Genomic DNA, 27,663 nt, shown 5'->3' with positions numbered 1-27,663 from the left:
GCAACGTTACTCTTTCCCATCCCAGTAGTAGCCTGTTCCTTCTGTTCTCTGTCCCTCCAGAGCTCCCACAGCAACATGTCTGGAAGGAGGAGGAGGTTCTGGCTGACCAGCAGCTCTTATTCAGGAGAGGAACTCCAGTCTGGACCAAGAGGACCCAGAGCCTCCACAGATTAAAGAGGAACAGGAGGAACTCTGTACCAGTCAGGAGGGAGAGCAGCTTGTACTGAAGCAGGAGACTGATACCTTTATGTTGACTCCTACTTATGAGGAAAGAGACCACAGTGAAGCAGAACTGAAAAGTGACCACCAGCTCCTCTCTCACAGCTGTCATGTAGCTGAGAGCCAAGATCAGAAAGGAGGCGAGCATGAAGACTCAGGATCAACTAGAGATGCAGAGCCAGAACACCATAATCCTCCCACAGGTAAAATCTCTTTAAAATGTGACACATGTGGAAAAGATTGTAACTTGAATTCAATATTGCAGAACGAACTGAGAATTCACAGGGATGAGAAACCATTTTCTTGCGGCAGCTGTGGAAAAAGATTCAGTTACACATCAGAATTGAACATTCATTTAAGAGTCCACACAAATGAGAAACCATATTCTTGCAAAACATGCGGAAAAGAATATAGAAGTAGCAGTTACTTAAAAGTCCACATGAGAACCCACACAGGTGAGAAGCCGTACCTGTGCAAGACCTGCGGGACAAGTTTCAATGATCTTTCAGCATTTAAAACACATATAAGAACCCACACAGGTGAAAAGCCGTATTCTTGCGAAACATGTGGGAAATCTTTTATCCAGAGTGGTGGGTTGAGAGACCACATAAGAACCCACACAGGTGAGAAGCCGTATACATGCAAAACATGTGGGAAATCTTTTAGAAGGAAGGGTCACTTGAAAGACCACATAAGAACCCACACAGGTGAGAAGCCGTATTCTTGCAAAACATGTGGAAAATCTTTTAGACGGAAGGGTGGCTTGAATGATCACATGAGAACCCACACAGGTGAGAAGCCGTATTCTTGCAAAACATGTTGGAAATCGTTCGGACAGAGGGGTGGCTTGATGGCCCACATGAAAACCCACACAGGTGAAAAGCTGTACCTTTGCAAGACCTGCGGGAAAATTTTCAATAACATTTCAACATTAAAAGCACATATGACAATCCACACAGGTGAGAAGCCATATTCTTGCAAAACGTGTGGGAAAAACTTCACATATAGCAGTGTCTTGAAACTCCACACGAGAACCTGTGAGAAACTGAACCTTTGCAAGACCTCAGGAAAAGATTCTGTGAAACTTCAGCATTGAAAGCACACGTAAGAATCCATACAGGTGAGAAGTTGAATTCTTGCAAAATATGTGGGAGAGATTGCAGAAACAGAAATTACTTGGAAGTCCACATGAAAATGCAAAACCTGCAGGAAAGATTAAGTGGCATTTCATCATTGACACATGTAAGAAGCTACACGAGTGAGAAACCTGTGAAGCATGTGGTAGAGAAAGAGCAAGTTGTAACTCAAAGTCCACATGAGAAGAGAACAGCTTTGCACAATCTGCGGAAGAAGTTTTACTCAAATCACGTACTTGGAAAAAACACCTGAGGATCAATATACAGAGGAGAAACCATAGAGTTGAAACTCCTGTGGAGACGTTTTCACATGTAAAGTGAATATAAAATGTCCATAAAGTCATATGTCAATTTCTTACTGTGAATGTTCCTTTCATATCACTGTATTACTTCTATTTCTGTTAGCAACAGCATTTCTTTTAAACAATCGTAATCTCCCAAATGAAGGAAAGAGTTCTTTCACAGTGAGTGCACAGTAGTAGCTGTTCAAGTAATGGTGTGATATTGATTGTCATTGGGTTTTGCTAAATGTCTTATGTCTTAATGTCTTAATGTAACTCTGCATCCATCCATCCATCCATCCATTCATCCATCCATCGTCAACCGCTTATCCTGTGTACAGGGTCGTGGGGAACTCTGAATCATTTTTTAATTAAAGTACATCTAGGACTTAAAATCCATCTACCTTAAGTACTATTTCAGTTTTGTATGAATCCTCCTACACATCTTTGAAATAAGTCAGGTTTTACATTTGAGGGTTATTGATATGACTGTTTAAGAAGTCCTATTAAGTGTGAACATTTGTTAGTTTTATAAACTTTCTCACAGATGTGTGGTTTTTGTATGATGACATAAGATACCATATTTACTATTCTTTTGTATACTTATAATTCCATGTTAAATTATTTATATCTTTCATTATCTTCTACAATTTATGATGTCTGTATTTATCACCTAATTAAGTATATATGGATTAATCTGAAGGTCCCCTGGTTAGCTTTGGTGGCGATGGTGCAATGGATAAGACACATGCCTTTGGTTTGATTACCACTGTGACCCATCCACCATTGTGTCCCAGAGCAAGACACTTAACTCCTAGTTTCTCCAGAGGCGTGCGACCTCTGATATAGAGCAATTATAACTCGCTTTGGATAAAAGCGTCAGCTAAATTAATAAATGTAATGTAGCTGGAAGGCTACATTATACTTCATTCTATATAAGCTGGGTCTGCAATTTTTCTGGGTAGATTCTTGGTGGCAATTTGGTTCCACTCTGAGTCTGACCATAAGTGTAAATAAAGCAGTCTTAAGGGCACTGTGTGGAGCTTTCATTAAATCCTTGTTGTTTATGACACCAATAGCCTATAAGTGAGCTGCAGTCACAGCATGTTGCTCGAGCGTGTGCATCGATGGCATCGGCCAAAATAAGGAGCCCCTGAGAGTGATGGAGGCCAGTTTGACGACAGGAAATACAGTCCAGAGGTGATTTACAACATCTCCGACCAGGACCCTTGATTCCAGGGATGACGAAGATTGATTTTCAAAACAGCTGTCAGTTAATACCTGTTAATTTTAAAGAATAATATTGAGACTCTGTATCAACTAGAACCATAAATCCAAAACCCGAGAAAGGTCATCACAAAATTAATAGTCACACTACGTATATCAGTGGTAAAACTAGACCACGGACCCTCGTGTAAGATTTTGTCCTAGAGTCCCCCATCTGATAGGATTTTTGCTTTTAGATGTTTTATCACAGAAAGTGCATGAAACCCATGACCAAAATAGTCAGACATTCTGTCACTGTGCTACTTATGGATAGAATTATAACAAAAATAAAGTATTCCCCTTTTTGCTGTGGCCCCCCTTAAGAACCCCTGGGGGTCTCCAGACCCCACTTTGAGAACCACTGACGTATATAACTTTACCATGTTATATAGATTTACAGTAATAGGTAAAAAAAATCATTGAAATGTGACAAATGGAAAAGCTTTTAAACAAGTCAAAATTGCAGACATCAGTGCATCCACACAGTTATCCATATTACAAAACATGCAGAAAAGTTTCAGTTTAGTAAAAAGACATATAACCTTAGATCTGCAAAAGGTGATTCTTTGTATTAACATACATTACATTCTTTATGAGCAACGACATTTCCTAGAACTATCAGTCTTCTACATTTGTTTTACAGTGAGTGCACAGTAGTCGCTGTCGAATAATGGTGTGGTGTAGATGGCCGATTGTCATAAATGTTCATTTTTCAAAAATACCAGCACCTTATGGTTTTTGTCAGTAGTGCCTGTGTGCAATCTCTTCAAAAGACTGACAGGCTGTTCTGGATACAGTTTAATGGACAAGAAATAACTGAAAATACCATGAGTTTTGTAATGAAATAATTATTACAACATTAATGTGTTTTTTTAATTCTTCACCACCTTCTACACAAAACATGTATAGTTACAGTATTTACTTTGCAGGTTAAGATTTCTTTAAAAAAAGATCTTAAAATGAGCTTCCAAAATGAGATGCATTATTAAATTATCAAATAGGATGTACAATCGCCAAAACTAAGCTCAGTGTTGACTAGCTGTTATATACAAATATTACATGTTATGACATCAGTAATTATAAGTGTAATTTAATTGGCACTGACGGGCCATTCTGCTTGATTAATTTAACATTTCTTACTTTGAATATACTTTGCTAATAGTACTTTTGTACTTTTACTTAGCTAACATTTTAAATGCACTGTGAATTACACTATGGTATTTCTACTTAAACAGTCTGAATACCTCTTTGTTTGAGAGAGTTTGTCAAGGAGCGACTAACTGCTGCTGCTGAAGAAATACTCTTGAGTTTCGATCGTCAGCGCAGACTGCTGGATATCGTTTGGAAACCTGAAATAAAGTTACACAGGATAGGTGTGTAAAACTTAATTATTATAGTTACACAAAAAAGAGAAATTCGAGTTATTTGACATTCAAACTGTTTGATTAACTTATATATGCTACACTGTGGTATTTCCTCGCATGTCTGCATCTTGTTCTTTCCCATCCCAGTAGTAGCCTGTTCCTTCTGTTGTCTGTCCCTCCAGAGCTCCCACAGCAACATGTCTGGAAGGAGGAGGAGGTTCTGGCTGACCAGCAGCTCTGTATTCAGGAGAGGAACTCCAGTCTGGACCAAGAGGACCCAGAGCCTCCACAGATTAAAGAGGAACAGGAGGAACTCTGCACCAGTCAGGAGGGAGAGCAGCTTGTACTGAAGCAGGAGACTGATACCTTTATGTTGACTCCTACTTATGAGGAAAGAGACCACAGTGAAGCAGAACTGAAAAGTGACCACCAGCTCCTCTCTCACAGCTGTCATGTAGCTGAGAGCCAAGATCAGAAAGGAGGCGAGCATGAAGACTCAGGATCAACTAGAGATGCAGAGCCAGAACAAAAGAATCAAGATCACAAAAGCAGAAGCCACAGAAACAATGTAAACAACTCTACCATGTCAGAGGTTCACAATAATCCTCACACAGGTAAAAGGTCTTTAAAATGTGACACATGTGGAAAAGATTTTCAGTATAAGTCAGGATTGCAGAGACACCTGAGAAGTCACACAGGTGAGAAGCCATATTCTTGCAGCAGCTGTGGGAAAAGATTCAGTTACACATCGGATTTGAACGCCCATATGAAAATCCACACAGGTGAGAAACCATTTTCTTGCAAAACTTGTGGAAAGGATTTCAGAACGAGCAGTGCCTTGATTGTCCATATTAGAACCCACACAGGTGAGAAGCCGTACCTTTGCAAGACCTGCGGGAAACGATTCAGTGGCGCTTCAGCATTTAAAAAACATATGAGAATCCACACAGGTGAGAAGCCGTATACTTGTAAAACATGTGGAAAATCTTTTAGACGGAGAGATGGCTTGATAGTCCATATGAGAACTCACACAGGTGAGAAGCCATGCCTTTGCAATACCTGCGGGAATAGATTTACTGACACTTCAGCATTGAATACACATATTAGAATCCACACAGGTGAGAAGCCGTATACTTGTAAAACATGTGGGAAAGATTTCAGAGACAGCAGTCATTTGAACATCCACATCAGAACCCACACAGGTGAGAAGCCGTACCGTTGCCTGACCTGCAGGAAAAGATTCAGTGATATTTCAACATTTAGAGCACATATAAGAACCCACACAGCTGAGAAGCCATATTCTTGCAAAACATGTGGCAATTCTTTCAGACGGAGAGGTAGCTTGATTGTCCACATGAGAATCCACACAGGTGACAAACCATATTCTTGCAAAACATGTGGGAAAGACTTTAGAACCAGCACTCACTTGAAACTCCATACAAGAACCCACACAGGTGAGAAGCCGTTCCTTTGCAAGACCTGTGGGAAAAGATTCAGTGACACTTCAGCATTTAAATCACATGTAAGGATCCACACAGCTGAGAAACCATATTCTTGTGAAACGTGTGGGAAATTTTTCAGCCGGAAGGGTAGCTTGAAAGTCCACATGAGAACCCACACAGGTGAGAAGCCGTACCTTTGCAAGACCTGCTGGAAAAGATTCTGTGATATTTCTGCATTTAAAAAACATGTGAGAACCCACACAGGTGAGAAGCTGTATTCCTGCAAAACATCTGGGAAAGACTTTACATGTAGCAGTCACTTGAAAGTCCACGTGAGCACTCACACAGGTGAGAAGGCCTGCCTTTGTAAGATCTGTGGAAAAGATTCAGTGACATGTCAGCATTTAAACAACATATGAGAACTCTTAAAGGTGAGAAGCTGTAGCTTTGCAAAATCTGCGGGAAACGATCTGATCTGACAGCACAGAAGATTGCATACAGGCAAGTAGCCTTGTATTTACTAAATATGTGGGAGATGAATCCGGTCTAGAGGCTTCTTGTCATAACCCACAAGAACTCCAAGAAGTGGTGAATTGCGTAATTGCAGCACTTATGTTGTTTTAACTCAAATTACATACTTGAAAACACCTGAGGATCAATACACAAAGGAGAAACCATACAGCTAAAATGCCTGTGGAGACGTTTTCACCTGTGAATGAAATACATTTTTGCAATAACTACTAAAATGTTTTCCATAAAATGAGATGTCTGTTTCTTAATGTAAAGTTTCTTTTGATATGACTGTATTGCTTTTTTTTGTTGCAACAGTGTTTCTTTGAAACAATCTTAATCTCCCAAATGGAGGAAACATTAGTTTCACAGTGAGTGCACATAGTGGCTGTCTAAGTAGTGGTGTGACTTTGATTGTTGTTGGTTTTGCTGAATGTCTATTTATGAAGAATCTCTCAATAAGTTTTAGTTTAAAGTGCTAATGCTCCGTTCCATTTACCTCGGAAGCTGAAGCTGGGAATGACATCCCACCCGATTTGCCTGCATTCCAGTACAACAACAGATTTAAGAAAACCGAGATGGATGCCGTTGTTAGCAATACCAGTTAATAACAACGCATTATGCGGTGTTTTGCACATACAAACACCATAGCAACATGCCCACAGATATAAGTTGGAGAGTAGTACTGACTTCCCTCTATTGATGTTCAGAGCGGCCATTTTGGATTTGGGTTTGGTGAGGTTCTCCCGACTTAAGGGGGCGGACACTTTTCATCACACATTCCATTTACATCAAGTACTTATATATGAAGCCTCCTACATATCTTTGCTAGATGTTTTACATTTAAAGTTTACTGACATGTTGTGAAAATTGTTAATTTCCTTGTAAAGAAATAACAAATAAAGAATGTTACGCTGTTGTTAAACATGTTGTGGTTTTTATTACAAGAGAGTAACATATCAATTTCTTTCAGCTTAAAGGGCAGCGCTCTACACCAGAGTGTATTCAGAGATTCTGACTGGAGATTAAAAACAGAAAATGCACTGGTACCACACAGAAAGGAATTTTAGAGAGGAATATCTGTAACTTTGGTAAGATCCTTTGTCAACTTTGAACCACAGTGGGACAGAAAGACAGAGAAAGACACCAAATAACCTGTGCAGAGCAGAGCTTGGCCAGTACCCCCTCCTACTAAAAATACAGAAAAGATCACTTAAATTTTGCAATCACTTAAAATCAGTTAACCCCCAGACATATCATCACAAAGCCCTAACATACCAGGAGCTGAAACCAGAGAAGAGTCCCCTCAGCCAGCTGGTCCTGAGGGTCTCTGCAGTAACAAGTCCCCAACAGCCTCAGGACAGCAACACCAACTCCAGCAGACCAAACCAAATTATCAGCAAGCAGAAAGAAAAATATATTGAATACTGGAAAGAAACGACCAAAACACAAAGTAAATTCCAATCTTATCTGACCCTAAAAAGAGAATTCACACTGGCAAATTACCTGAGCACAATAAAATGTCCCAAATTAAGAAAAATGTTGACAACATACAGACACAGCCACAGACAGAGCTGGCTACCACAAGAGGAGAGACTCTGCTCCCAGTGTGACAGAGGACAGGTAGAGACAGAGCTGCACTTTCTAACCTCATGCCCAAATATGACACACAAAGACAAAAACACTTTGCAAACATTTCCCAAATATACCCCGAATTCGAATTCATATCAGACACACAAAAACTCCCCCGTTTACTGGGGGAAATACCCAAATTCTTTAATTCTTTAAAAAAATGTTTTTTTGTCTATTATATATACACACACACACGCTTACTGTTTATTTATTTTGTTATTTTAAATTATATTTTTAAACACACAAAAAATTATATTTTTTAAACATACTGTTTTATTTATTTATTTTATTTCAATTTTTCATTTTTTTCATTTTTTTTTTAAACACAAACACATATACACTTTGATTACTTTACGCTTTAATTGTTTAATGAAATGTATGGGGCTGATTGTTCTTATGTTGTGTATATATGATGCTTTCGCAATGTTGTTATTACATTCATGCCAACAAAGCTAATTTGAATTGAATTGAATTGAAAGAGAAACTTAGTTCTTACCGGAAGGGAGTCCTTGTTCTCCATAAGACAAAACAATCTTACAGATATTCAGTACACCAAGGACACAGAAATAAAGTATTTCTGACACAGGTGGACTTCAGAATAAACAAATGGTCCTACTAAGAAAAAGGTTGAAGCTGCCATATCTCTGGGCAGATTCTGGGTGTTACTTTGGTTCTGCTCTGGGTCTGACCATAAGTGTAAATAAAGCAGTCTTAAAGAGGCTGTGTGGAGTTTTGATTAAATCCTTGTTACCAATAGCCATTAAGTGAGCTGCAGTCAGCATCCTTTTGCTTGAGAGCCTGCATCAAGGGCATTTGTTAAAATAGTGAACACAGCTGAACCAGGACCAAACACAGCCACTGAGAGTGATTGAGGACAATTTGATGACAGAGAATGTTGTACAGACCTGATTTACAGCATCTCCAACCAAGACTCTGACTCCAGGGACAAAGAAGACACACCAGGTTCTCTTGAGGAATGACTTAAGAAGATAAATTGATTATCAAAACAGTTATTGGGTTAACCTGTTCATTTTAAGGAATAGTCTATGCTGGATTAATTGGACTCAGCCGCTGGTAAGTGTGCTCACTTTGTGTTAAATAAACCTTTCTGAACTGAACCTGCTCTGTGTCCTGCGTTTGGGTCCTCCAACCTGCTCAACCCTACAAACCTGTGACAGAAACAAGACAAAACTAAAAAAAATATACCATCAGTTTTGTAATGAAATCATTGTAAACGTAGTGTTTTAATTCTTCTCCACCTTTTACCAAACTGTGTACAGTTACAATAGATACTTAAGATTTAAAAAAGGACAAACTTACAGTGAGCTTATAAAATGTGATCCACTGTTAAACTAATTAAAATGTTATAATTATGTGGCACTAACAGAGGCCATAATGCCTAGTAATAATAAATTATTAGGCATTATTATATGTAATGATGGTGTAATATGATGATGATGTAAAGTAGCCCCACAGAACCATAGACTGTATAAAAAATCAAACATAATTCATGCTACATGCACTAGGTGGCGGTATGCACATTTAAAAGTCACAAGAAAACAAGAAGAGTAATTGCATCAATTGAAAGCGGAAGGAAAATCACTCACTTCTACTGTCGGAACTTAAAAGTGTGAAATCCAGCGTCAGCTGCATATATTGAATTCATTAGAAGGCTTTATTGCACTCGTAGCGCCGCTAATGATTTCATTTGTAATTAAGCAACAATGTCTTCAGCTGAGTGTTTGAGAGAGTTTGTCAACGAGCGACTAACTGCTGCTGCTGAAGAAATATTCGGAGTTTTTATAAAAACTATCGTCGAGTACGAGGAAGAGATCGATCGTCAGCGCAGACTGCTGGATCTCGTTTGGAAACCCGAAATAAAGTTACACAGGATAGGTGTGTAAAACCTTATTGTTTAGTAACACAAAACAGGGATTTATATATTATCCAAAGTATTTAAATATATACTGGTACTGCATCTTGTTCTTTCCCATCCCAGTAGTAGCCTGTTCCTTCTGTTCTCTGTCCCTCCAGAGCTCCCACAGCAACATGTCTGGAAGGAGGAGGAGGTTCTGGCTGACCAGCAGCTCTGTATTCAGGAGAGGAACTCCAGTCTGGACCAAGAGGACCCAGAGCCTCCACAGATTAAAGAGGAACAGGAGGAACTCTGTACCAGTCAGGAGGGAGAGCAGCTTGTACTGAAGCAGGAGACTGATACCTTTATGTTGACTCCTACTTATGAGGAAAGAGACCACAGTGAAGCAGAACTGAAAAGTGACCACCAGCTCCTCTCTCACAGCTGTCATGTAGCTGAGAGCCAAGATCAGAAAGGAGGCGAGCATGAAGACTCAGGATCAACTAGAGATGCAGAGCCAGAACAAAAGAATCAAGATCACAAAAGCAGAAGCCACAGAAACAATGTAAACAACTCTACCATGTCAGAGGTTCACCATAATCCTCACACAGGTAAAAACTCTTTAAAATGTGACACATGTGGAAAAGATTTCAAGAGGAAGTCAGCATTGCAGACACACATAAATAGTCATATGACTGAAAAGCCATATTCTTGCAGCAGCTGTGGAAAACGATTCAACCAAAAATCTGATTTGAATGCTCATATACGAATCCATCCTGTTGAAAAGCCATATTATTGCAAAACATGTGGGAAAAAATTCAGAATGAAAAATGTCCTTCGAGTCCACATGAGAATCCACACAGGTGAGAAGCCGTACCTTTGCAAGACCTGTGGGAAAACATTCGTTTCCACATCAGATTTAAGCTCTCATACTAGAACCCACACAGGTGAGAAGCCATATTCTTGCAAAACATGTGGGAAATCTTTTAGCCAGAGTGGTGGCTTGACAGTCCACACGAGAACCCACACAGGGGAGAAGCCGTACCTTTGCAAGACCTGCGGGAAAGGATTCGGTGAACCGTCAAAATTGAGAATTCACACAAGAATTCATACAGGTGAGAAGCCATTTTCTTGCAAAGCATGTGGGAAAGATTTCATAGTTAAGAATCACTTGAAACTCCACATAAGAAGAGCCCACACAGGTGAGAAGCCATTTTCTTGCGAAATATGTGGGAAAGATTTCAAAGCTAGTAATTGCTTGAAAGTCCACATGAGAACCCACACAGGTGAGAAGCCGTACCTTTGCAAGACCTGTGGGAAAACATTCCGTGAAATGGCAAACTTGAGAATTCACGCAAGAATCCACACAGGTGAGAAGCCATTTTCGTGTGGAACATGCGGGAAATCTTTTAGACACAGTGGTAGCTTGATGTGCCACTTGAAAACTCACACTCGTGAGAAGCCGTTTCTTTGCACAATCTGCGGGGAAAAATTTCCTTTTGCGTCTAATTTGACACAGCACAGAAAATTGCATAAAGGCAAGTAGTCTTGTATTTGCTAAATATGTAGGAGACAATTCACTTCCAGAGGTTTGTGGTCAAAAATGCACAAGAACTCAGAGGTGAGGAGCTGCATCATTGCAGCACTTCAAATCACTGGCTTGAAAAAACACCTGAGGATCAATATACACAGGAGATCGAGCTGAAACCCCTGTGGAGACGTGTTCACCTGTGAATGAAATGTCCAAACATCTTCATAATCAACTAGACGACAGATGCTTTATCTTTTACATTATTGTCGTACATCAAGACATCAGTTTTCTTTCACATGTAGAGATCCACAATCATGGATGTCTTTGAAATCTGAAATGGTTTTCATCTTAGCCAGCTTAAAAAGTCTTATTTCATCTTAAACCTTATGATAAGATTCCTGGTTTTAAACATCTATTTAGTCTAGTTTTGTTTTTCTGTATTTCGTTTTTGGTGAGTAATACTTTCTATTTGTTTAACTAGGGGAGGACTGAATAAGTCTTTTAGGCTTCTTTCCTCTCCTGAACTGTAATTACTGTCTTTTCTGTTGTATGCATTTGTATTTTCAATATTGTGCAAATAAACTAAACTCAAGTGAACTAAGAAGTCAGTTCTACAGTTACTTTGCATTGGTAAACTATATAAAATAGTAAAAGCGGATGGAAAAAATACATGAAAATCCAATATAAATATTTTACACATCTCACAAACGGTAATTTAAATTACAGCCATATTCTTTGTTATTATTTAAAACAGTTTGTAATCCATCCATCCATCCATCATAAACCGCGTATCCTGCGTACAGGGTTGCGGGAGGCTGGAGCCAATCCCAGTTTACATCGGGCGAAAGGTGGGGTACACCCTGGACAGGTCACCAGTCCATCGCATGGCCACACATAGACAAACAACCACTCACACTCACATCTACACCTAAGGACAATTTTAGAGACACCAATTAACCTAGCCTACATGTCTTTGGATGTTGGGACACTTTTTAATATTATTGTCAATTTTATATTTATGATCCTGGACCTTAATTGTTATGGCATCGTGCTTCCACACACATCAGTCAACAGCTAACTTTATTTAATCATCTCAACATCAAGCATTTGTTGCAATGTTGTTTGTTGAGTGTCAAGGTTTACTGTTTCGTTACTTTTTATTTAATCCTAATTGCAAATATATAAGTTACGGTAATTTGTGTAGGATAACCAGTGAGTATTTCATAGGGGTTGTCAACTGGGCACCTCCTGTATTACACTCGAATATAAGATTAACTAGTTCCCTTATGTAACTCTGAGGGAGCTATCATTTTCTTGGCCATTATCAGTAGCCAAGATGTTTCTTTAGAGTACATGGCAGCCATTCTTGACTTTGACAAAATGGGCTTTAAAATTTAGTTGCAACAATTTATTCATGTCATATTTTCACTGTAGTTCAGTCCCTCTTTAAAGTGTTTCCATCTACTCCAGTGCTGCAGTGTAATACAGTAAAAAAGGAAAAAATCCTCATCTGCTGGAAGATTTTTTTTTTGACTGAACATCTTTGCTTGTTTTCCTTACCATGTGTTAGTATAGATAAAGCCATCTGCCTGATAGAATAAAGAGTAGCACAAAAGTGCTAGTTTTATTTTATTCATCCTGTTTTTCTTTTACATATACAGTATATTTACTCTCCTTTTACATCAAAAGTTATCAGATATGACATCTTCATAGATTCACAGATGGGCATGCTATGCGTAGTGTCAGAAAATGTCTAATGGAAGATGCTCAGAAAGCCCAATCACATAGCAAGCACATTTGTCAACGTAATCAGTGATCCGGGTCTGTAGATACGAACTCTGTTTTTGAAGTTATAGAAGCAGACAACTCTGACTCTTAGATCATTATTGGTGCACAGCAAACAGATGATGACTCTCAGTGACACTGATCTATCAATATGATAAGTTCCCTCAAAGTCCTCATATTTTGAAATAACTTTGGTCTTACGGAACTAAACCAGCTTCAGTGAAATGATAGAGGCATTTTCTCACCATGAACAAAATATTGAAAATGAGACTTCCTGACAACTAGAAAAAGGGGACCGGGTCTGTTGTAGTCAGAGATGTCTACAGTAGCCTTTTAGAAGAGCTTACTATAGCTATGAGTGTGGGAAAAAGGTCACTGCTGCTACTTTGCCAGAAATCTTTGATGAAACATCTCACAAGGAACTGGTGCAAAAAAACAATGCTTGTCATCGACTGCTGGAGAAAGATCACACAGCCACAGATGTTACTCTGGTAAACTGATCAAAATATACTGTGACCTCAGGCCAATGCTAATAAAAAGGCCTAGGGATATTAACCTCTACACTGGTGTCTGTTGGTGTCTGGTCTTTTTAAGGTAAAGTTTACAGTTAAGACCAAATTTGGAATTTCACACTCAAACACATGCTTTTCTAAAATAAAAGCTTCTGAGACACTGTTCACAAGTACAGATTAGAGACAAATTGATTGACATGGATTATAAAAGCATTTTAAAGACAAGTTTTTTTGTGGGGGGATCATTATTATAAAGAGGTTATAAAGAGGTCACTGCAACGAGTTAGTAAATCATTTTTGATATCAAGTCATGATATCATATTTATTCTGCAGTGGTGGAATGTAACTATTCAGGTACTAAGGCACTTACTTTACAAGAGTATTTCCATTTAAATACTCTTTATTTACTTTGTACTTTTATTCAGGAGGACTCACAGGGACCATTTTTCTGCATTAGGCCATAGTAACTTAAGTGATATTTGAGGACATTTTATTATTTTCAATTTTAGTTGTTATGTTGTATTTTCACAGAATATACAGTGGGTACGGAAAGTATTCAGACCCCTTTAAATTTTTCACTCTTTGTTTCATTGCAGCCATTTTCCAAAAATCAAAAAAGTTCATTTTATTTCTCAGTAATGTACACTCAGCACCCCATCTTGACAGAAAAAAACAGAAATGTAGAAATTTTTGCAAATTTATTAAAAAAGAAAAACTGAAATATCACATGGTCATAAGTATTCAGACCCTTTGCTCAGTATTTAGTAGAAGCACCCTTTTGATCTAATACAGCCATGAGTCGTTTTGGGAAAGTTGGGAAGTTTTTCACATCTGGATTTGGGTATCCTCTGCCATTCCTCCTTGCAGATCCTCTCCAGTTCTGTCAGGTTGGATGGTAAATGTTGGTGGACAGCCATTTTCAGGTCTCTCCAGAGATGCTCAATTGGGTTTAAGTCAGGGCTCTGGCTGGGCCATTCAAGAACAGCCACGGAGTTGTTGTGAAGCCACTCCTTCGTTATTTTAGCGGTGTGCTTAGGGTCATTGTCTTGTTGGAAGGTAAACCTTCGGCCCAGTCTGAGGTCCAGAGCACTCTGGAAAAGGTTTTCGTCCAGGATATCCCTGTACTTGGCCGCATTCATCCTTCTCTCGATTGCGACCAGTCGTCCTGTCCCTGCAGCTGAAAAACACCCCCACAGCATGATGCTGCCACCACCATGCTTCACTGTTGAGACTGTATTGGACAGGTGATGAGCAGTGCCTGGTTTTCTCCACACATACCGCTTAGAATTAAGGCCAAAAAGTTCTATCTTGGTCTCATCAGACCAGAGGATCTTATTTATCACCATCTTGGAGTCCTTCAGGTGTTTTTTAGCAAACTCCATGCGGGCTTTCATGTGTCTTGCACTGAGGAGAGGCTTCCGTCGGGCCGCTCTGCCATAAAGCCCCGACTGGTGGATTGCTGCAGTGATGGTTGACTTACTACAACTTTCTCCCATCTCCCGACTGCATCTCTGGAGCTCAGCCACAGTGACCTTTGGGTTCTTCTTTACCTCTCTCACCAAGGCTCTTCTCCCCCGATAGCTCAGTTTGGCCGGACGGCCAGCTCTAGGAAGGGTTCTGGTCGTCCCAAACGTCTTCCATTTGAGGATTATGGAGGCCACTGTGCTCTTAGGAACCTGAAGTGCAGCAGAAATTGTTTTGTAACCTTGGCCAGATCTGTGCCTTGCCACAATTCTGTCTCTGAGCTCTTCAGGCAGTTCCTTTGACCTCATGATTCTCATTTGCTCTGACGTGCACTGTGAGCTGTAAGGTCTTATATAGACAGGTGTGTGGCTTTCCTAATCAAGTCCAATCAGTATAATCAAACACAGCTGGACTCAAATGAAGGTGTAGAACCATCTCAAGGATGATCAGAAGAAACAGACAGCACCTGAGTTAAATATGAGTGTCACGGCAAAGGGTCTGAATACTTATGACCATGTGATATTTCAGTTTTTCTTTTTTAATAAATTAGCAAAAATTTCTACATTTCTGTTTTTTTCTGTCAAGATGGGGTGCTGAGTGTACATTACTGAGAAATAAAATGAACTTTTTTGATTTTTGGAAAATGGCTGCAATGAAACAAAGAGTGAAAAATTTAAAGGGGTCTGAATACTTTCCGTACCCACTGTATATAAGCAATATGACATGAGTAAGTGGGATTGGTAAAGGATATCCCCACAGTTGTGATTCCGCCATAGGTACGAGGCCAGATGCTAAGGTAATGCCACCTGCAGGTAATGCCTGTTTTCCAGTCAGAAATTAATACATTTTTGATTGAACCTAATTGCTGTATACTGTTAACTAAAGTAAAGGATCGGAATACTTATTTGATCCTGTATGATCCAATTTAAGTTGCAGTCACTAGTTTCTAGCACAATCATTTCAAAGTACGGATAATGGTGCTCATGTGTCAAAAGATTAAGTATTCTCTTATTTGTAAAACCTATAGCCTAATGGCATATAACTTAACAAGATGCTCCATGTCATTTTAACAAACTCTTCAGGCTGCTATTCTGCTTTTCCCCCTCTAAAATAACAGCCAAAAATGACGACTCATTCAAGGTCACCGTACATCAGATGAACAAAATGTATTCTCCTAATATTGGCCTACAACATTATTCTCATCAAATTACAACTTTATTCTCAATTTGTACCCCTCAGTGTGGCCTTTATTCTTCATCTTAGATATGCATCAAAGTAACAAAGTAGGCTTAAATTCCTTGTTTTTATAAACCTAACAATAAAGCTGATTTTGACATCAACTAACTGCTTCATTTTATAAAATCAGTAATTGACTTAAAATATTATAAGTGATGTATATCGTTGCTACTTATTGTAATAAACACATGTTTGGAATAAAATGCCATCAGTGGAAAGAGAAAAGACAAGACAAGCGGAAGTAAACAAACCAAGCGGAGCTGGAACGGAAGTGAGAGGTTGGCGGGAGATCAAAGGAAACTAGTAGAATCTTTATCTGAATGAGAAAAGTGGAAAAAAAAAGAGATCATTAATACTCACATCTCTACTCCCTCCTATTGATTAAACCTCCTGCACGCTTCCATACATACACAATCAAAAAAAAAGTGTGTTAAAATGTAGCAAAAGTCACAATTAATTAATTTGGTCAAATCAGATCAAATTAAAATGTATAATCAGAAAGTCCCATGACAAATTAAACATAAGTACAGGTTAATAATAATCTTATACGTGATCGGCTATTGAACGGAGCGAAGGCAGATTGCAATCAAACTGTATCGTGAGTGTAGCAATGGGATATAGTTCAGATGGTGACGATAATGGGTTGCCTTCAGATATGGAGGTTAGCCATACTAAAAAGGCAAGGAAAAAATCTTGGTCTGAAGCGAGCAGTGGAGGTGAGAGTACTCCAAGACAAGTTAACTAAAAGATTAAACCTAAGCCTAGTGGAAGCACTAGGCTTGATGATGACAAGCAGGAAGAGTGGAAAGTTATTATTATGCTTAGTAATGATAAAGGTCACTTTCTTCCAGTTCAGGTGATGGGGAAAATTAAATATGCTAAACTATTGAGTAACAGAAGAATTCTGTTAAGATGTGTTTATTAAAAAAGATCGTGAGGAAAGTTCTATGGATGCAGAAATTAATTTGAATGAACTAGTGATAGTATTAAATTTTATTAGGAATACTGCTACAGGAGAAGATCAACTGAGTTATGTAATGTTCCAGAAACTACCTGAAAAAGTGTTACAGATAATATTACACTTATTTAATAAGATATGGGAAGAAGGTAAAATGCCCAAAAGCTGGGAGAGTGCGTTAATATTGCCATTTAATAAACCGGGGAAAGATCCTAATAATGCTGCTGTGTAAATGCTAATGATGCTAGACCTATCGCCCTAACATCACATCTATGCAAGTGGATGGAGAAGATACTAGTCAGAAGACTTAATTACACCCTTGAACATAGAGGATTATTTGCATCATATCAAAGTGGGTTCAGAAAAGGGCGCTCCACAATGGATGCTGTTGTGAAAGTAAGCAATGAGATAAAGAAAACATTTAAAATGAAAGAAATATTATTATTTAGAAATATAATATTGTGTTCTTTGATATTGAAAAAGCTTATGATTCCATGTGGAGGGAAGGGTTACTAATTAAAATTAACAAAATGGGAATTAGAGGTAGGTTTTATAATTGGGTCTTAGATTTTCTGTCAGAAAGAAGATTTGGAGTTAAAGTGGGATCAGACGTATCTGAGGAATTTGAAATATTTAATGGAATTTCACAAGGCAGTGTTATTAATCCAGTTTTATTTAATGTTATGATTAATGATATTTTTATGAATCTAGACAGAAGGATTGGGTCAGCTCTATATGCGGATGATGGGGCCATCTGGACAAGAGGACGAGATCCCACATGGGTGAAAAGTAAAATCAAAGAAGCAATAGGAAAGGTACAACAATGGTCGTATAGTTGGGGCTTTAAGCTTTCTCCAAGTAAGTCTTGCCATATGATATTTACCAGGAAGAAAGGGATAGATGAACAGAACTTACAGTTATATGGCCACAATTTGGAAACAGTAGATCATTTTAAATATCTGGGTATGTGGTTAGACCAAAAGGGAACATGGAAAATACACATTGAAAAGGTGGAATCAAAATGCAAGAAAGAAAGAAATTTAATGAGAGCAGTAGAGGGGAAAGACTGGGGAGTAAATAAACAATCATTAATGTATATTTACAGGGCTCTAATGAGGTCAACAATAGATTATGGATGCTATGTATATGGAGCAATAGCTAAAACACATTTGTTGAAGTTTGACAGAGTTACTAACAAAACATTGAGGATTTGTGCTGGTGTAATGCTCTCCTCCTTCTGTCCAGTTAAATATGGTGTGCCTCAGGGGTCGGTCTTAGGACCCATTTTGTTTTCCTTGTATCTGCTTCCCCTTGGACATATTATCCATAAACATGGCATTTCTTTTCATATTTATGCTGATGACACACAAATATACTTGCACGTCAGATCCACAGACCCTGGAATGCTGAGTTCACTTAACAACTGCCTTTGTGAATTTAAAAAATGGATGTCAAATAATTTCCTCCAGCTGAACTCAGACAAAACAGAAATCCTGGTCATCGGGTCTCAGCAGATGGCAAAAATACTGCCATCTGCTGGTTCCCTAGTAAATCACATTAAGCCTGTGGCAAAGAACCTTGGTGTTTGGTTTGATAGTAATTTAAATTTCGAGAAGCACACCACAAAGCTTGTTCAATCATGTTTTTATCAACTTAGAAATATAGCAAAAATTCGATCTATGTTAACTTTTAAGGACACCGAGACCATTTTACACGCCTTCATCTCATCACGCCTGGATTATTGCAACAGCCTTTTCACCTGTTTAACCAAAAAATCTATTGATCGACTCCAGACTGTCCAGAGCTCAGCTGCCAGGCTTTTAACCAGAACAAAGAAATATGACCACATTACTCCTATTTTAGCTTCATTACACTGGCTCCCAGTATGTATTAGAATTGACTTTAAAATTCTTATTATATTTCTGACCTTTTAGTCCCATACGCACCAGCACGTACCTTGAGATCCTTGGGCAGAGGTCTGTTGTCTGTTCCAGAGTCTCGACTGAAAACTAAAGGGGACAGAGCGTTTGCTGTCAGGGCCCCGAGGCTCTGGAACAGCCTGCCCGAGGAAATCAGGTCGGCTGAGTCAGTGAACTCTTTTAAGTCCCTTCTTAAAACATACTTTTATAGGAGAGCCTTTCCCGATCTTATATGACTTTATTTTATTGTATTTTACTAATTTTATATAAATTTTTCATGCTCTTATCTTGTTTTTTTGTATTATTCTTTATACTTGTTAAAGCACTTTGTAACTTGTTTTTGAAAAGTGCTCTACAAATAAGGATTATTATTATTATTATTATTAATGAGATCAACACCAATTAAAGCAATCCAGGTTGAGTCAGGATAAGTGGCCTCAAACCTGCAAAGAGATAAACTCATGCTTACACACTGGATGTGGTTATGAAAACCATGCAAAGACTATTATTCAGGAATGTTGGGAGTATAGTTCTTTTAAAGGTAATGGCTTTGGCTGGGTAACAAAGACTAAATCAGAGGAACATAGATTAAATAATACCTGGTTTAACTCCCCTACACCCATTAGTCATATCCCTATTTGGTTATTTCCAAAACTGAGATAGACTAAAGAGGGAATGGGAAGAGAGTGGGAAAGGACGTCTGGCAAGTCAGTACATGAGGAGCAAATATTACAATTACTTAGGTATATATATAGATCTACAGATCTAAAGATGAAGAGGACAAGGTAGGAATAGGAATATATATACCAACAATGAATGTAAATGAAAAGACTACCTGATCAGGCTTCAGTGTACACGGCAGAGATGATGGCGATTATTGTAGGGCTGCAGTGGGTTGAGAAAGTAAAAGAGTGGTGTGTTGTTTTGATTCTCTAGCAGCCCTTTATAGTATTGATGGGTCACAAATTATTTTAGAACATTACAGCCTGAATTGTTGTTATTAATTGTCTTGCCATCATTCCATTAATTACAGTGTTCATCATTTAAAGTATTATTTTAGAGTGTAAAAGTTAGGATCACAGTGTCAAAACTCTAAAGCTCTTGTCACAGTTAAAGAGTTATTTTATAGTGTAAAGTTAAGATCATAACGCTGAAACTCTATAGCTCTGAGAGTGTGTGGTCCTCTCTGTGTCGAGCTGCCCGGAGGCAGTAACAGTAGCACATGTGTGTGTAAGCAGGCACGTGTGCTCTGGGAGCAGAGTGAGCACAGCAAGGCATCATCAAAAACAGCAGCAAAGGAAAATGTAGAAGCAGAATTAGTGAAAATTGTGTTACAAAACATACATCAATACAGTAAGAATGTCCTGTCTCTAGCACACAGCACAAGAGACACCATCTTATTCCACAAAGTCAGGGTTTTGGTTAAAATAGCGTGATCAGCAGAGGGCATGCCTAGGACACAGAGAGGGGGAGCATTGCAGACAAATAGTTAGACATCAGTCAAGAAACAGTCATCAGTGATTATCCTTAATCAATATTGATAATCATTGTTAATCATTTTAATCAGTTTTATTATCTTTAATCAGTTACTTTAAGTATTATTCTTATATCGTCATTTTTAATCATTTAGTATTAATCATTAATCATTCTTAATCATTTTCTTTTTACCTAGATATGCTTCGGTTTTTACTTATAAGTAGTGAACTGTAGTCATGAACACAGAAACAAGCTCACTGTGGTTAGATCTTTGAGTGGGAGGAATGACTGCAGGAAGTGGCTGCAGATGGTTTGCCTTGTCCAACTGTCATCTACTGTAGATTATGACCATAGGAGAGGCTGCAGGTGTGCAAGATCTGCTGACACTGTGTTAATGCATGCTTCGTTCTGCTGCTATCTGCTGTTGTGATTACATGAGGAACTGCTGATGTGTTAATCTGCTAATATTAAGACTACGTGCTTAATTACTGATTAAGGGGTTTGATTGTCAACTTCCAACCTCTGGTTATTATAGCCAGTGTGAACTTTGAGTGAACTTGCTGAAGGAATTCATGCTTTGCAAAAATGACCACAAAACCGACAGATGCTTGGTAAAAACACGACAGACAGATAATAAGCAGAAAGCAGAAAGCAGCCAGCACAACATCAAGAATGTTATAAGAAACCATTAATGAAAAATGCAACTTTACTTATGTTATTCTTATATTAATTGTTTAAAAAATACAGTTGTGTGACAAATTAAGCATGCGTAACCTTTAAAAAACACGGTGAGACTGAAGTTGAAATGTAAATGATGAACTTCTTATCCAGTAGTATAAAGATGTAGAAAGTCTACAATACAGTAATAAATGACAGCTGGGAAACAGTGTTAATTGGTAAAAACAACACAACAACAGAGGAAAAGATGTTCATCATGAGGAAAGGAGGGGGCAAACCAGCCCAGAAGAGATGTATATAAGACTGTCTGCAGACCATAGGATGGACTTCATCCTCCGGCCTGCTGGGATGTTGTACGGGTTTATGTGTCCTGTTTTGGAATAAAACAGGACACTTGCACCGACTTTTGACCTTCTCCAGAGAAGTTCTTCTCTGCAAGTTTGCAAGAGTATTTTTTGACAAAGTTTTATTAAGTTGGTGAACGTGGGGACCAGGCTTAACTGGCCCAGCCTGGTCGTACATCTGACCCAACAGTATTCAAAATATGAAATCTAATGGAGAAGATCTAATGCTAGAAATCCAACAAAGTTTATTTAGACTACAGACACTACGGAAAAATGTGAGATTCTGCTGGGTACTTGCCCACGTAGGTATAAAAGGGAATGAGAGAGCAGACGAAATAGCTAAAAAATCAACCAGGACAAAGATGTCATAAATATACCCCTTGGAAAAGGAGAAGCTAAGGCAATAATCAGTAAAGAAATGATGAAGAAATGGCAGGTGGGATATGGATAAAAGTGGAAGGAAATATTACAGCTTGCAAAAATCTATTAATGCTCAGGGTGTGAATAGAAGTAACAGAAGAGAGGAGAGCACCAGGCTAAGGTTCCCACAGGATTAAATAAAACACTGTTTTTAATGGGCAAAAGTCAATCGGACGAATGTTTGGAATGTAGGTCCAAGGAAGATGTAGAACATGTGCTATTACACTGTAGAAAATACAGGGATGAGAGAATGAGGCTAAATCAAAAGATAAGTCAGGCAGGAAGGAAGTGGAACCTTAAAGGCCTATTAGGCACAACAGGAGACGAGGTAAAGGATACACAGAAAGCAGTAGTACAATGTCTGAAAAATATAGGGATATATAATAGGATTTAGTAGGGTTTTTTTGTTTGTTTGTTTTGTGTGTTGTTTTTTTTATGATATAAAGTAGTCCCAAAGAAAATATTTCACTCCGATACAGTAGGTGGCGGTATGCACCTTCAGAAGTCATTGTTGCAATCTGCCATAAAACAGTAAGAAGAAGGAGAAACAAACCAAGCCGCAGCGTTAGGTTTGAATCAATGGAAGGCTTTGTTGTCGTAGCGCCGCTAATTGTTTCATTTATTATTAAGCAATAATGTCTTCAGTTGAGTGTTTGAGAGAGTTTGTCAACGAGCGACTAACTGCTGCTGCTGAAGAAATATTCCGAGTTTTAAAAAAAACTATCGTCGAGTACGAGGAAGAGATCGATCGTCAGCGCAGACTGCTGGATATCGTTTGGAAACCCGAAGTAAAGTTACAGAGGATAGGTGTGTAAAACTTCAAAATTAAGCTTTTAATTACATAAGTGCTCATTTCCTTGCGTGTGTGCATCCTTTTCTTTCCCATCCCAGTAGTAGCCTGTTCCTTCTGTTGTCTGTCCCTCCAGAGCTCCCACAGCAACATGTCTGGAAGGAGGAGGAGGTTCTGGCTGACCAGCAGCTCTGTATTCAGGAGAGGAACTCCAGTCTGGACCAAGAGGACCCAGAGCCTCCACAGATTAAAGAGGAACAGGAGGAACTCTGCACCAGTCAGGAGGGAGAGCAGCTTGTACTGAAGCAGGAGACTGATACCTTTATGTTGACTCCTACTTATGAGGAAAGAGACCACAGTGAAGCAGAACTGAAAAGTGACCACCAGCTCCTCTCTCACAGCTGTCATGTAGCTGAGAGCCAAGATCAGAAAGGAGGCGAGCATGAAGACTCAGGATCAACTAGAGACGCAGAGCCAGAACAAAAGAATCAAGATCACAAAAGCAGAAGCCACAGAAACAATGTAAACAAGTCTACCATGTCAGAGGTTCACCATAATTCTCACACAGGTAAAAACTCTTTCAAATGTGACACATGTGGTAAATACTTTCAGAATAAGTCCAAAATGCAGATACATCTGAGAAGTCATATGGCTGAGAAGCCATATTCTTGCAGCAGCTGTGGGAAAAGATTCATCCATAAATCACATTTGAATGTTCATATAAGAATCCATACAATTAAAAAGCCATATTCTTGCAAAACATGTGGGAAAGACTTCAGCTCCAACAGTGGCTTGAAATACCACATTAGAACCCACACCGGTGAGAAGCCTTTCCCTTGCAAGACCTGCGGGAAAAGATTTGTTTCTACATCAAAATTGAATGTTCATACAAGAACCCACACAGGTGAGAAGCCATTTTCCTGCAAAACATGCGGGAAATCTTTTTGCCAGAGTGGTCAGTTGAAAGTCCACGAGAGAACACACACAGGTGAGAAACCGTACCTTTGCAAGACCTGGGAAAAGATTCAGCCGCCTTTCAGTATTAAAGAAACACGGATTGATCCACACAGGAGAGAAGCCATTTTCTTGCAAAATATGTCAGAAAAATTTCAGAGTAAGTGATAACTTGAAACTCCACATAAGAACTGTCCACACAGGTGAGAAGCCATTTTCTTGCAACACATGTGGAAAATCTTTTTGCACGAGTAGTCAGTTGAAAGTCCACGAGAGGACACACACAGGTGAGAAGTCGTACCTTTGCAAGACCTGTGGCAAAAGATTCAGCCACCCTTCAATATTAAAGACACATGGATTTATCCACACAGGTGAGAAGCCATTTTCTTGCAACACATGTGGAAAATCTTTTTGCCAGAGTGGTCAGTTAAAAGTCCACATGAGAATCCACACAGGTGAGAAGCCGTACATTTGCAAGACCTGCGGAAAAAGTTTCATTGCTGCATCAAATTTGATTGAACATGAACGAACCCACACAGGTGAGAAGCCACATTCTTGTAAAACATGTGGGAAATCTTTTAGCCATAATTGTAGCTTGGTATACCACATGAAAACCCACATGCGTGAGAAGCCGTATCTTTGCACAATATGCGGGGAAAGATATCCTTTTGCATCTCATTTGAAACAGCACAGAAGATCACATAAAGACATTTGCTAAATATGTGGGAGATGATTCAGTTCTAAAGGTCTGTGGTCAAAACACAGAAGAACTCAGAAGTGAGGAGCTGCAACATCGCAGAATTTGTGGGAAAAATCTTACCCAAATCACAAACTTGAAAAAACACCTGAGGATCAATATACAGAGAAGATCAACGATCCGGCTGTGTTCACCTGTGAATGCAATACACTTTTGCAATAACTTCATGTGTCAGCTGAATGGAAATTGTTTTCTATAAAATGAGATGTAAATTTCTTAGTGTAAAGTTTCTCTTCATATGACTGTATTGCCCTGTTTAGACTCATTGTTATCTCTTGATAAAGTTAAATGTTTTCCAAGCCTTTGGCTCATTTTAAATGCAGGAAATGCAGGGAAAATCTCCCTGAAACTTTTTAAAATCGTATCGTCATCAACCAAATATTCAACAAGGTGAGAAATATTTTCCTTTAACCTTTTTGTCGTACATCAAGATAATGATTTCTTTCACATGTAGGAATTCATTAAATTTGACACTAAAATAGTTATCATTTTTGCCCTCTAAAAATTCTTATTTCATCTTGAACCTTGTGATGAGATGCTTCTGTTGGTTGTAAACATCTATTTAGTCTAGGTTTGTTTTTCTGTGTTTCTTTTCCTTTTCTGATGTTTATGCTTGGTACTGTTTTTGTGTTTATAGAGATTGTGTTTGTTATGTTTTGGTGAGTAAAACTTTCTATTTATTTAAATAGGGGAGCACTGAATAAGTCTCTCAGGCTTCTTTTCTCTCCTGAACTGTAATTACTGTATTTTCTTTTGAATGCATTTCTATTTTCATTATTATGCAAATTAACTGGACTAAAGAGTAAAATTTTTCATTTGAGAGTTGCTGACATCACTGTTTTATATTACTAAATAAGCACCCTATTAAATGATAACAATGTTAAACATTTATATTACAGCTATTTATAGTCACTACATTCACTTTGCAGGTAAAGATTTAAGAAACAACATCATGACCTTATAAAATAAGATGCATTGTTAAACAATTTTAAATGGTAAAAGTGGGTGATTAAAACATGAATATCCCATATAAATATTTTACACATCCCACAACTGTCAGTTTAATTCCAGCCATATTTTACATATTATAATAAAAAACTCTTATTTCAGCAGTACTTTATTGTTAAGTATGATGGAGTATGAGTGACACATTATAAGGAAATAAAGTTGTAATATTATGAGAATAAAATAGTAAAAGTTTAAAAAAATAACATAGTTATTAGGAAAATATATTACCAGCAACCAACAAAACAGGCTAGAGGACTGAGTTAAAAGCAGTAGTTCAGAAAAAGAGTACCAAATTTCCTTGTGGAATGAAGCGAGGTAGATGGACATCTTTGTTTCTGAGTTCAGTTGGAGCTCATGGCAGTCACACTTGGGACAGGCGGTAGAGAGCTGGAGTCAGGTGATTGAAACGCGCGCTGAATAATCATTTTTCGGGTTGAAACATTACACAGTAGCTATATGGTAGAAACACCGGTAATCAAATTGAGATTGAACAGAAATAATTGCAAACACAACAGGAGTGTCGGCGGTACGGTACAGCTGCGCTGTGACTGGAGGAAGGCGCCCAGCAAGCAATAGCCAGCATTTCACCTTCTAGGTTTACTGTAGACCTGATTTAGTCCGGCTATGAGTAACCCACTTCTAGCCACAATAACTTTACATGTGGTTACATGACGTTTTTGCCAAAATAACTTGCAAGGTGTATTATATCCATCATGTAAGCAAGGTCTACAGTGATTACAAGTTTTTCTTGTTTAATTTCTTTCACATTTTACGCTGAGAGATTATGATAGCATGATTTGTGTATTACTCAGGGTAACCAAAATGATTGTGTTTTCTTATATTGATCTTGTTGAAGTACGCCGACTTCCGAGTGTTTTGATGAGAAGGATCAGAAGGAGGAAGTGTCGAGTTCAACCAGTTATTTATTGACCATAAAATACAGATAGATCTGCCTCTGCCTAACACAAAAGTCTGCTGTTCTTCCGCTAAGCCTGTGCATTCCTTCCTTGTTTACTATATATGGTGAAGTCAGTTTATGTAGCATGTTCTAGTGCGCCTTAAGGGCTGTGAAAGTGTGTGTGTGTGACTGTATTCAGAAAAGTGTGAAGTGTGTCAGAGTGTATTGTTGTCAGGGCCCGGTTTCCTGTCATTCAGCACAAGCTTCTAACTGTCTTAACTGCTGAATTACCAAAGATAAGCATGTCACACAATATTGAGTATCATATGAGCAATCATAAGTACTAAGTAAGCATATAAGAGAATCATATCCTGCAATATCACTGTAGGGTTGTGTTGTATATCCACAATCTCTGATTTATTTTATAGGTAGAAGTTTATATGTTGGTCTATCATTTATTAAACTAGACCGGATGTGTGTGTTTTTGGAGAAAGGCAGTTACAGGGGGTCTCTGCATGATCAGATAAGGAGACTGGAACAGGAAAACAGGCAGATGGGGGAGGGGTGGTTTGGAACGTGACACAAAAGATCTGTTCTCCAAGATAGCTCGTTTCAGGGACTACTCTCGTAATCTGTCCAGCAACAGCATGGTGATTTGTGGAGTCGAAGGATGAAACATTGGGGTCAGAGGACGTGGGCCAATCATGCACTGACCTACACTTTTGTTTTATGACTTGAAGATGTATACTGGGTCAGGGAGAGATAGCGAACTGACCCAGCTTGTTGGTGGTCAGGGAAAGGAAGACTAAAAACCCAGAGCTCTGGAAGCTTTATTTATTTACTTGTAATAAAACTGATTAACTTTGACCAAAAACGCCTTCTCCTATTGCTTCATTAAAGAACACGCAGGACCAAGGACTACACATAGTGTGATTTAAAGTCACGGTCCAACAATTTGGTGACCTTGTGTTTATGATATTGCTGTGTATGATTGTTGAATGTTTAATGTGTAGTGTGGTTTAAATATTTGTCAGTGTCAGAGTAAATGTACATTGTGTATAAAGGAGTAATAGGAGTTTCGTGGATTTTTAGAGATATTGAGAGCAGTGTCGGTGCGATAAGTTAGGGTAGTCAGCGGCGGAGAGACAGACGTAGTGAACATGGAGGGTGAATTTGATAGAGAATGTGAAAAAATAGGAGGTTGTGGCCCGCTGAGGCAGACGATACA

The 27,663-nt window shown here is 38.6% G+C and overlaps 1 pseudogene; it reads left to right on the top strand.

Annotated features, from left to right (window-relative positions):
* Positions 1-122: 122 nt before the first annotated feature.
* On the top strand, positions 123-24,852 carry LOC119896997 (annotated as a pseudogene).
* Positions 24,853-27,663: the final 2,811 nt, after the last annotated feature.

Source organism: Micropterus salmoides, unplaced genomic scaffold (assembly GCF_014851395.1).
Source record: "Micropterus salmoides isolate LMB-PRFRI ecotype aquatic unplaced genomic scaffold, ASM1485139v1 Ms_hic_scaffold_11, whole genome shotgun sequence".
Lineage (NCBI taxonomy): Eukaryota > Metazoa > Chordata > Actinopteri > Centrarchiformes > Centrarchidae > Micropterus > Micropterus salmoides.
This window is presented reverse-complemented; position numbering and strand designations above follow the sequence as displayed.